The following is a 12,739-nucleotide window of genomic DNA, read 5'->3' as shown; positions in this document are numbered from 1 at the left end:
TGTGTCTCTCTGTCTCTCTCTCTCTCTGTCTCTCTCTCTCTGTCTCTGTCTGTCTCTCTCTCTCTGTCTCTCTCTCTCTCTGTCTCTGTCTCTCTGTCTCTCTCTCTCTCTCTGTCTCTCTCTCTCTCTCTCTCTGTCTCTCTCTGTCTCTCTCTCTCTCCCCTTTCTCCCCTATTTGAAAATTCAAAACTTGAATAGTGTATGTGTCATCAGAAAATATATTCAAAATTTACAATTTTGTGTGAGTCTTTGGATAAGGAATATGGATTATTTGTATGATTTCATTGATTTAGGGCGTTCTTAAGTAAGTAAATTCCCTTCACCAATACAGGTCATTATCTTTTTTGAAGCTTTTAGTCTAAATAATTACAGAAATCACTGACAAGTTAATACACTTGGCAGGGTTAAAGAAACAAAATGTCCTTAAAGTGAGAATTTAATGAACATCTTGATAGCCTGTTCTATAGTCACTATGCTTCTTCTTTCATACCTCTTGAAAGTAAAAGGTACCAATGAAATCATTTCTGTACTATGTAACTACAATGACTTGAGAAGGATAGTTTATTTCATCCCTCTCAACATTTTCGTGTTTTAAACCATTGAAAATTCTTTTGATATTACAATCAATGATGCATTAAAATGACTATTCCAGGCATTGTTCAGAGAACTTAAAAAGTGCAAGCACTATTGTTAGTCCATAAATTATGCATGATTGATAATGTAGATCAGTTGAGTGGTCATATAGCTAATTGAAATGCTTTACAGCCATTATGTTATTAAAGGGTTGTTTTGTAATGTCATAAAATGTCATTTATCCAGTAAGAAATGTGCTTATTTTGATCTACCCTCTATAAGTACAAAGAGTACAGATTTTGCATAAAAAAAGAGACCAAAACATCAGATGAATTTAGTTTGACTTTGGAGTATATTGAAGAGATCATCTTTTTACCTTGGATAATATAGTAACAAATAATTTTGTACTTCTATATGTCTAGATGCTTACCCACACAGACATTTATGCTCCTTAGGGGAAGGGTGACTCGGTGGAAAGAAAATTAGGACTAAGGTCAGGAGGATCTAAGATAAAATCCTGCCTTGGGTACTCAGTAGTTAAATAATTATAGGCAAGTCACTTAAGCTTTCTGAGGTTCAGGTTATTTATCTGGAAAACAGAAAACAATAATAGCACATTTTAGAATTGTCTTCAGAGGAACAAAGGAAAACTCAGTAGAGTGATTTATGAATCTAAAAGTACTGTATAAACATTAATAATTATTAATATTGCTAAATAAATAAGGTGCCTGCATTAATGAAATAACAAATCATGACCTTGTATTTAGATTCTGAAATATTTCATAACTTGTTCGCAAACTGTGTTTATTTTTGTTTCTTTATAAATCTCTCTCCTCCTCCTTAATACTCTATGATCCAACTAAGATGATTTTTCCTCTGCATCTCCCATCTCTGTACCTTTGAACTGGCTTATTCATCTGTTCCTGCAATGTGCTTTCTCCTCACTTCTGCTTCAAATAAACCCTCTCTTCCTTCAAGGAACAGATTAAACCTTTTTTTTCCTTTTAGGAGGGGAGAAGGTAGGGTTAAGTGACTTGGCCACGGTCACCTGACTAGTAAGTGTTAAGTTCCGGAGGCTCAATTTGAACTCAGGTCCTCCTGACTCTAGGGTAAGTGCTCTATTCACTGCACCACCTAGTTGCCCCAAACCCTATTTTTTAACATGAACATTTACTGATTTCTTCTAATTATCTTGAATTATCTTTGTATGCTACATGTTCTTATGTGACCCTGGGTTCAAATTGGATGCAATCCTATGGGACTTCTAATTGGTAGAAAGAATGATTACTTTACTTTTTGGTTGTAGTTGGTGAGACAATAAGAGAAAAGAGATGATTAATCTGTTCATGTTTGCTTCTACCATAAATACTAGATGCATAGTGCCAGACTATTAAAAAGTGATTTATGTCAATCAAGAAAATACTTTGGGAAGCAGTAGACATGTAGAGGAGCTGACCTCTAAATAAATCAGTTATTTCCAAATTTGCTTTCTAGGAATATTTGGGAATTTCTCCTCAAGTGATATTAAATGTTCTTCTCTTCTCTTCTCTTCTTCTCTTCTCTTCTCTTCTCTTCTCTTCTCTTCTCTTCTCTTCTCTTCTCTTCTCTTCTCTTCATCTTACTTTATCTCTCTCTGTCTTTCTGTCACAGACCCTGTCTCTCTGTTTCTATCTTTTCAGGATTATTGGATAATAGATCTAATCTTCTATTCAAAAATTCTGCCAAATTGCCCTTTATTCTTTTCCTCAAATATTATTCTCTACCTCTCATCTTGGTGCCATTGAACTGCTGTTCAATATACTTGAGATAAATATTCATCCATTTCTCTAAGCTTGTCAAATTCATGGTCATATAATTGGGCAAAACAATTCTTAATTATTGTTGTAATTTCTTCTTCATAGGAGATAAATTCATCCTATTGATTTTTTTTTAAGAAATCAGGGTTAAATACCTTGCTCAAGGTTACACGGCCAGTTATTTCTGGGTGTGGTGCTGAGTGTCTGTGTTCAGGATTCGATCTCAAGGTCATCCCAACAATGGAGTTGGTGCTCTTACTCACTGAGCTACCTGGAAAACCATCATATTTGATACTGGTAATTTGATTTTCTTCTTCCTTTTTTTATCAAATTGACTAAAGGTTTATAAATTTTATTGTCTTTTTCATAAAACCAATTTTTCATTTTATTTATTAGGTCAATAGTTTTCTTAATTTCAATATTATTAATCTCTTATTTGCTTATCAGTATTTCTAATTTAGTATTTAATTGAGGATTTTTAATTTGTTCTTTTTTTTAAAGCTTTTTAAAGACATGACCAAGTCATTGATCTAGTTTTCTCTATTTTATTCATGTAAGCATTCAGATATATAAAACTTTCCCTAAGAATGACTTTCACTGAATCCCATAAGTTGTGGTATGTTGTTTCATTATTTTCATTCTCTTGAATGAAGTTACTGATTGGTTCTATGATTTCTTGTTTAGTGAACTCATTCTTTAGGATTAAATTATTTATTTTCCAATTAGTTTTTATTTTATCTTTCCATTGCCTTTTATTACATATTACTTTTGTTGCTTGATGATCTGAAAAGGACACATTTGCTGTTTCTGCCTTTCTGCACTGGATTGTGAGATTTTTATGCCCTAGTACATGGTCAATTTTTGTGTATGTGCCATGTACCACTGAGAAGAAGATTTATTCCTTTTTATCCTGATTAAATTTTTTCCAGAGATCTATCATATCTTCTCTAAAATTCTATTCAACTCCTTAACTTCTTTCTTGTATATTTTCAGGTTAGATTTATCAAATTCAGAGAGGGGGAGACTGAGGTCCCCCACTAGTATAGTTTTGCTATCTATTTCTTCTGCTAAAACCTTTAACTTATCCTCTGAGAATCTATATACTATACTGCTTGGTGCATATATGTTTAGTAATGATATTGCTTCATTGTCAATTAGCAGGATATAGTTTCCTTTCTTATCTATTTCAATTAGATCTATTTTGCTTTTGCTTTGTCTGAGATGAGGATCATCACCCCTGCTTTTTTTTTTGATTAGCTGAAGCATAATATATCCTACTCCAGCCTTTTACATCCACTCTATATTTATTCCCCTGTTTCAAATGTATTTCTTGTAGACAGTGTATATATTATTAATGGATTATGATTTTTAATCCATTCTGCTATCTGCCTCTGTTAATGAGAAAAGCTATCCCATTCATATTCACAATTATGATTATTATCTGTGTCTTTCCCTCTAGTCTATTCCTTGCCCTAATTTATATTTTTATTTGTCCCTTTTCCCTTCCCCTCCTTAAAAGTTTTCCTTTTATTTTTTGCTTTTATTTATTTATTTACATTTGGAGAGCAATTGGGGTTAAGTGACTTGCCCAAAGTCACAAGGTTAGTTTTTTGTGTCATGTCTGAGGCTGGATTTGAACTCAGGTCCTCCGGACTCCAGGGCCAATACTCTATTCACAGTACCACCTAACCACCCCAAAAGTTTTCCTTTTGACCACTGCTTCCCTCAGTTTCCCTCCCTTTCAAAACTCCTCTCTTTTCCTATCCTTTCCTCTTACTGCTTATTCCCTCTCTTCTAACCAACCACCCCATTTCTTTACCCTTTCCCCTCCTACTGCCTGTAGATCACAATAGATTTTTAAACTTAAGGAACTGTGTTATTCCCTCCTTGAACCAAATACAATGAGAGTAAATCTCAAACAATATTCCCCTACCCCCTTCTTTCTTTCTAAAAAAACAGGATTTTTCTCCCTTCACATTAAAATCCTATACTTAACTGAGTATAATATTCCCTCCTTGAACCAAAATGAATGAGAGTAAAGCTCATATAATTTTCACCTCCCTTCTTTCTCTCTACTATTGTTTATGTCACTTCAGGTGCCAGTATTTATTTGCTGCCTCCTCCTTTCGCCTTCTGCCATTATAATCCCTTTGCACCCCTTAATAAGGATTTTTTTTAAATTATCATCACTTTTGTTATTTATACCCACAACCTCTACCTAATATATACGCCTTTAAAATGTCATGATGATTACACAATTCTCAATATTGACAGGTATCAGCTCCCTATATAGGGATGTAAACATTTTTTTTTCTTTTTGAATAACAAATTGGGTGTTTTTGTGTGTTTATGTGTGTGTGTGTTCACTGTTTACCTTTATATTTCTCTCTTGAGTCTTGTATTTGGGGATCAAGTTTTCCACTGAGTTCTGGATTTTTCTTCAGGAAAGTTTCAAAGACTGTATTTATTGAAAGAGAATCTCCTTGCCTGAACAATTATGATCAGTTTTGCTGGACACTTGATTCTTGGTTAGAAACCCAACTCTTTTGCCTCATAATATATCAAATTCCAATCCCACTGTTTTTTAATATGTAAGCTTCTAAATCCTATGTGATCTTGACTGTAAGCCGAAGAATTGTTTTTTTTTCCTTGTTCCCTGCAGCATTTTCTCCTTGACCTGATAATTCTGGAATTTGGCAATAATATTTGTTGCAATTTTCAATTTGGCATCTCTTTCAGGATGGATAAAGTTTATTCTTTTTTTTCCCATTCTTTTGGTCTTTATTAATTTGTTTACTTTTAGTTTACAACATTCATTACCACAATTCCTTGGGTTTCCAATTTTCTCTCCCTCCCTCTTCCCACCCCCAATGGTGGCATACAATCAAGTATAGTATCTGAAAATACTTTCACATTAGGCATTAGTCAGGTTGTAAAGCAGAATTCTGACAGATGGAAAGGAGAATGGGAAAAAGGAAACAAAATCTAACAAGAAAATGAAAAGGGGCAGGTAGTTTGCTTCAAACTGGGTTCAATCTCAGTTCTTTCTCAGGATGTAAACCTCTCTATCCATCATGAGTTTTTTGTGGTTGACTTATGACTCTGGATTGCTGAGAAGAGTACAGTTTATCTAAGTTGGTCATCACACAAACATTGTTTCTGTAATTGTGTACAAATTCCTCCTGGTTCTTGTCTTCTCACTCAGCATCAGTTCGTATAATCCTCTCTGGGTAAATATGAAGTCCATATGCTCCTTGTTTCTTATTGCACAATAGTATTCCTTAAGGTAGTTTTTTGGTTAACTGATTGGTATGGCATTAAACACATAATTTAATTTAGGCAAAACTGTCATTTTTATTGTATTAGCTAGAGCCAGCCATGAGCAATTGAAGTTTTTCCAATTAGTTAGATCTGCCTTTATTTGCAAGTTTTTTAGTTGTATTCATATAGGTCTTGGGTTTGTTTTGGCAGATAGATGCCCAAATATTTTATAATGTCTACAGTAACTTTAAATGGGTTTTCTCTTTCTATCTCTTGCTGTTAAATTTCATTAAAATATGCAGGAATGCCAAGGATTTATGTGGGTTTATTTTATATGCTGCAACTTTGCCAAATTTATTTACTGTCTCAAGTAGTTTTTTACTTGATTCTATAGGATTATCTAAGTATATCATCACACCATCTGCAAAGAGTGATAGCTTGGTCTCTTCTTGGCCTAATTTTATCAATTTGATTTCTTTTTCTTCTCTAATTGCTACTGCTAATATTTCTAGTACCAGATTGAATAAGAGGGGTGATAGTGGACATCCTTGTTTCACCCCTGATCTTATCGGAAATGCTTTTAGCTTCTCCCCATTACACATAATACTTGCTGATGGTTTTAAAAAGATCCTACCTATTATTTTAAGAAAGGCTCCATTTATTCCTATACTTTCTAGTGTTTTTAATAGGAATGGATGTTGTATTTTGTCAAAAGCCTTTTCTGCATCTATTGAGATAATCATGTAGTTTTTGCTACTTTTATTGTTGATATGATCAATTATAATGATGGTTTTCCTATTATTAAACCATCTTTGCATTCCTGGAACAAATCCTACATCATCAAAGTGTATAATTCTTGTGATAAGTTGCTGTACTCTTTTAGCTTATATTTTATTTAAAATTTTTCCTCCATATTCATGAGGGAGATTGGTCTATAATTTTCTTTCTCTGTTTCATCTCTTCCTGATGTAGGTATCGGTACCATATTTGTATCACAAAAATAATTTGGTAGGACTCCTTCTTCTCTAATTTTCCAGAATAGTTTGTAGAGTATTGGAATCAATTGTTCTTTAAATGTTTGATAGAATTCACTAGTAAATCCATCTAACCCTGGAGATTTTTTCCTAGGGAATTCATTGATGACTTGTTTGATTCCTTTTTCTGAGATGGGGTTATTTAACTAATTTAATTCCTCTTCAGTTAATTTGGGAAAGCTATGTTTTTGTAAATATTCATCCATTTCACTAAGATTGTCAAATTTATTTTCCTACAATGGGGCAAAATTATTGTTTAATTTCCTCTCAGTTGGTGGTAGGTATACCTTTTTCATTTTTGATACTCATAATTTGGTTTTCTTCTTTCTTTTTTTATCATATTGACTAAGGGTCTATCAATTTTATTTTTTTCATAAAACCAGCTCTTTGTTTTATTTATTAATTCAATAATTTTCTTAATTTCAATTTTATTAATCTCTCCTTTCATTTTCAGTATTTCTAATTTAGAATTTAATAGGGGATTTTCAATTTCGTTTTTTTTTCCTAGCTTTTTCAACTGCATACCCAATTCATTTACCTCTCTTTTCCCTAATTTATTCATGTTTGCACTCTGGGATGTAAAACTTCCCCTAAGAACTGCCTTTGCTGCATCCCACAAATTTTGGTATGTTGTCTAATTGAAGGAAGTTAGTGATTGTTTCTATTGTTTCTTGTTTGACCCACTCATTCTTTAGGATGAAAGAGTTTAGTTTCCAATTAGTTTTTATTCTGTCTTTCCATGACCATTTATTGCATATGGTTTTTATTGCATCATCATCTGAGAATGATGCATTTATTATTTCTGCTTTTCCACACTGAATTTGTTAGGTTTTTATGCCCTAGATCATGGTAGATTTTTGAGCATGTGCCATGAACCTCTGAGAAGGAAGTATATTCCTTTTCTTCCCCATTCAGTTTTCTCCAGAGATCTATCATACCTACCCACTCTAAAATTTATTCTCCTCCTTATTTTCTTTCTTGTTTATTTTGAGGTTGGATTTATCAAGCTAAGAAAGGGGGAGATTAAGGTCTCCCACTAGCACAGTTTTGCTATCTAGTTCTTCCTCTATATCACTTAACTTCTCCACTAAGAATTTGGATATTATACCACTTTGGTCATATATGTTAAGTAATGATATTGCTTCATTCTCGATGATGCCTTTTACCAGATATAGTTTCCTTCCTTATATCTTTTAATTATATCTACTTTTGCTTTTGCTTTATCTGCAATAAGGATTGCTACCCCAGCTTTTTTTTAAATTTTAACTGAGACATAATATATTTTACTCTAGCCTTTTACCTTAACCCTGTGGGTATCTCTGTTTTTCAGATGTGTTTCTTGTAAAAAGCATATTGTAGGATTATGATTTTTAATCCATTCTTCCATCCTCCTCTCTTTTATAGGAGAGTTTATTCTATTCACATTCACAGGTATGATTATTATCTGTTTCTTTCCCTCCATCTTATACCCTCCCCTGTAAATGCTTATATTTTTTCTCCCCTTCTCCTTTCCCCTCCTTAATAGTTTTCCTTTTGACCACTGCCTCCCTCAGTATTCCCTTATCAGCCCCCCTCCCTTTTCCTCCCCTTCCCCCTTATTTCTTCCCTCCCTGCTAACCACCCTTCCCTTTCATAGCCCTTTCCCCCTCATACTGTCTGTATGATATTTTTATACTTAGTGAAGTATGTAATTTCTTCTTTGAACCAAGAGGGACAGGAACAAATCTTATGTGAAACTCCTCTCCCTCCTCTCTTTCCCTCTAATATGATACGTTTTGAGTCTCTTCTCCATGGAGAACTATGCTTAATTGTTTGTTTTTCCCCCCTTGCACCAGATCCAATGAGGGAAAAGCTCATATAATACTCATCACCCTCTCTTCTTTTCCTCTGATATATTGTTTTTATGCTTCTTTGTATGGCATAATTTACCCTTCATTCATTCCTCTTCTTCCATTACAATCCATTATAAACCCTTAATAAGACTTTTTTATTGTCATTTTATGTAATTTATACTCATACCCTCTACTTGTCTATAAACAGTTTGCTCTTATTAAATAACAGGGATTGTGTGTGTGTGTGTGTGTGTGTGTGTGTGTGTGTGTTTTCCTTGTTTACCTTCCTATGGCACTATTGCATCTCAGAATTGGAGGTTGAATTTTCCATCGAGCTCTGGCTTTTTCATCAGAAAGGTCTGGAAATCCATTATGTCAGTGGATGACCATCTCTTTGCCTGGAAGAATATGTTCAGTTTCGCTGGTTAGGTAATCCTTGGTTGTAACATGAGCTTGTTTGCCTGGCAATAATTTGTATTCCACTTCTTTTGATCTTTCAGTGTAGAGGCTGCCAAATCCTGTGTGATCCTCAGTGTGGTTCCTTGATATTTGATTTGCTTTTTCCTGGACATGAAGTATTTTCTCTTTTACCTGGTAGTTCTCGAGTTTGGAGACAACATCTCGAGGACTTTTCAATTTGGGACCTCTTTCAGCAGGTATCCAATGGATTCTCCCAATTTATACTTTACCCTCTGGTTTTTGTATCTCAGGTCAGTTTTCCTTAATGAGCTCTTGGAGAATGTTGTCCAGGCTCATTTTTTCATCATGATTTTCTGGTAGGCCTATGATTCTCACATTGTCTCTTCGGTATCTGTTTTCCAAGTCTTTCCGATATTTCCATTGAAGTATTTTACCCCTTTTTCTCATTTTTCATTCTTGTTGTTTTGTTTGATTAATTTCTTGGTTCCTCATAGAGTTATTTGTTTCAATTTGTTTGATTCTAGTTTTTAGCAAATCATTCTCCTTGGTTAATTTTTGGAGCTCATTTTCCAAAGCATACATTTTCTTTTTAAGTAGCTGTTTTCTTCATTATAAAGGTTTTTTCTAATTCTGTAATTTTGATTTTAAAAGAATTATTCATTCTGTGTTCTATCTCCCTAATTAGGTTTTCAAATTTCCTTTTGTGCTCATGTAGGAGAGCTTTCTGTGCTTGGGACGACCTTCCCTGTTGATGTTTCAGCTGTTGGTGGGGAGTCCACATTGTCTCCCTCTGAGTTTGGTTACTACCTCTTTGGATAGTAGGACTCCAGAGTCGTTGCAGTCTGCTTTCTACACATTTTGAGGCAGGGTCCTAGCCATGCCCTTCCTCTAGGTTTCCCAAGCTTTTACTGTTGAGGGTTTTGGCCTGGGGCAACAGTGACTATGTTTTCCAGGGGTGGTGGAGCAGGCTGGGCACACTCTGCCATCCTGGTCCTTGGAGGTCTTGATAGGGGCTTTTTTTTTTATTCCTTGGCTATACATTGGTAGTCCCAGGAGTATTTGCTTTCCTGGACAGGGGCCCTGCATTTGCTTCTTACCTTGCTCTTTCCAGTCCCTGCTTTTTGGTGAAAGGACTGGTAGTGGCCCTTGTGGTTGGTGGCGCGACTTGCCCCCCCCATGTTGATCAGGCCTCCTCTAAGTTTATTCTTTTGATAATGATTTTATCCTTTTGTTCTAGGGCATCCAGATAGTTTTTCTTCATCATTTCTTGGAAGATGTTGTTCAGGGTTCTTTTTTTTTTGTTTATTTGGGTTTTTGGTTTTGTTGTTGTTGTTGTTGTTAACATGGTTTTCCAGTAGATAATTACTTCTTTTATTATCTCTCCTAGATCTGTTCTCCAAGTCAGTTGATTTTCCAATGACATATTTGGCATTTTCTTATAATTTTTCATCCTTTAGATTTTGTTTAACTGGTTCTTTATGGCTCACGGAGTCATTAGCTTCAATTTGATTGATTTTAATTTTTAGCCAATTGTTCTTCTTGGTTAATTTTTAAAGTTCCATTTCTGATTCAAATCTTATTTTTGGAATTATTTTTCCAGTTAGATTTTCAACATCCTTCCCCTTTTTGCACAATTTACTTTTTAAGAAGCTGTTTTCTTCAGTAAATTTATTTTTCCATTTTGACAATTGTAATTTTAATACAATTGGTCAATTCATCTTCTACATCTCTAATTCGGCTTTTAAAATCCTTCTTGACCTTTTCCAAGATTGCTTTTTGTGCTTGAGACAATTCATATTCCTGTTTTTGGCTTCGGATGGGGATATAGTGTCAATGCTGTCCTCTTCTGAATTTGGTGCTTCTCCCTGTCCTAATTCGATGAAACAGACTTTTTTTTGTTTGTTTGTTTGTTTTGTTTTTTCCAATTTGTTTTTCTCATTTTTATGCCTACTTCTTGACTTTTAAAGTGGATCTCTGCTTCTGGCAACTGAAGTGCCCACCAGAAATTATATACCAAAGCCACCTAAAACTTGCCAGAAAGGGCCCCTACCAGGGTCCCTGGAAACCACCTAATAGGCCACAATAGTGAAGGAACTTTTCACCTGCATTGCCAGAAACATACCCCAGATACAAGTCTGTTCTTGTTAGCCCAGACACAATTCTGTTTTTCTTAGGTACCCAATACTTCACTAGAAATGTCACCCCCTCCCCCTTGGAAATACACTTAGTTGTTAGCAACATATTATTCTATAAAAATGTACCTTTCAGCAGACTCGATGCTGCCTTCCCTACTGGGGAGGCAGTCACCAGCTGGTTAATAAACACTCCTATCAAATTATAATTGGTTTTGCTGTCATGTCCATTTGATTTGTCCATTTCACTGGAGGTTTCATCGAGATAGCCTTTGGTTCTATATTGACAACTGGACCAGGCTCCCTGGAGGGATGGCAAAGCAATTTGACACTAGGGGGTGGCCACTGGGAGATGTTCCTTGGCCCCAGGTTTGTATTATTTTCCTGAGCAAACCAGGAACCTGAGTGTTTCTCGGCCCTGAATCTCAGCCCAGGGAGCCAGTGCCAAAGATCAAAAGATCAGTCTCCTGCCAGCTCCCCATCCCCTGACTCAACTACCCCATCAAGGCTCTTCCCCCCTTTAACAGATTGTTCCACCCCCGGGATTTGACCAGCCTACCTGAAACAACTGCCAACAGTTGCTCCAGGCATTTGGTTGCTCCACCTGGGATCCCCAAAGGGAGGGAGTGAACTTTTGAAATTCAAACTCTCATTGCAAGGGACCACTGGGAGACATAAACATAACTGGAGTGTATTCTGTGGATTGTATTGTTCTATGTATATTCTGACTCTGGGATACCAGCAGGTAGAAAGGATGAAGCCTTCTTCCCTTTGCCCTGCTGCGTTTTATGTATATTCTTTTGGTCTGTAACTTTCATTTTGTCTCTGCCTGCATTTCTTTCTGTCTCTGTAACTTTAATATCCTGTCTGTTGGATTGTGTAAAGAAATCTCTGAAGCTGCCACCCTGTAAGATTCAAAAAGCAGCCAAGCAGTAAGAAATGCTGTACCTATGCTAGAAAGAGATTAATAGTCTCTTAAAGAAAGGCTGTTGTCAGAGAACCATTTCTCCTTCTACTCCTTTAGACTTGAGTCAAAGTTCTTGAAATAGAAAGACAAATGGATAAAGAGAGAATTGGAAATTTCTCCCATAAGATCCATCTAAGAGAAAAGGGGTCACTTCAATGTTCAAAGAAAAGTAGGTTTCCAAGCTGCACTTTGAAATAGAACTAACACTTAACCCTTTCCTGGGTCATAGAAAGAGAACTGTGTAACATCATTGGGAATATAGATCCAGGTAATTGAATACATTCTAGTTATTATTCGGCAGCAGGAAAAATTTTAAGTTCTGTGTAACTACAAATACTGAAGTTTAAGGTCACCAGATTGGTTATTCAATTGTTTTTATTTCAAAGTTCAAAATTAAAACCATCATTGTTCTCTTAATGTCTTGAAGTAAATCTGAAAAAAAGGAATGGACACTTAAGAAAAGTTAATTTGGCAAAAAGTCAAAAAGAAATTGATCCAGCTCTGACCAGACTAGTGCCACAGTGACAAGTTACAACTGCTAAGATTCTCTTCCCTGTGGTCCCAGTTCTTCTTAGCTGGGGCTATAGACCCATCCCACAGTCATCCAGCTCTGACAAAGCTGAGGAGACAGTAAGAGGTTTAAATCATTAAGATTTTTCTCCCTGTTGTCCTGACTGACCTATAGCTGCAGTGAAGTTAATTTGAGTTTACCTCCTCAAAAAAA

The sequence above is a fragment of the Petaurus breviceps genome, unplaced genomic scaffold (assembly GCF_028583685.1).
Source record: "Petaurus breviceps papuanus isolate PSGF00001 unplaced genomic scaffold, PetGlider_PUasm1.0 90822, whole genome shotgun sequence".
NCBI classification, from domain to species: domain Eukaryota; kingdom Metazoa; phylum Chordata; class Mammalia; order Diprotodontia; family Petauridae; genus Petaurus; species Petaurus breviceps.
Note: the sequence above shows the minus strand (reverse complement) of the source record.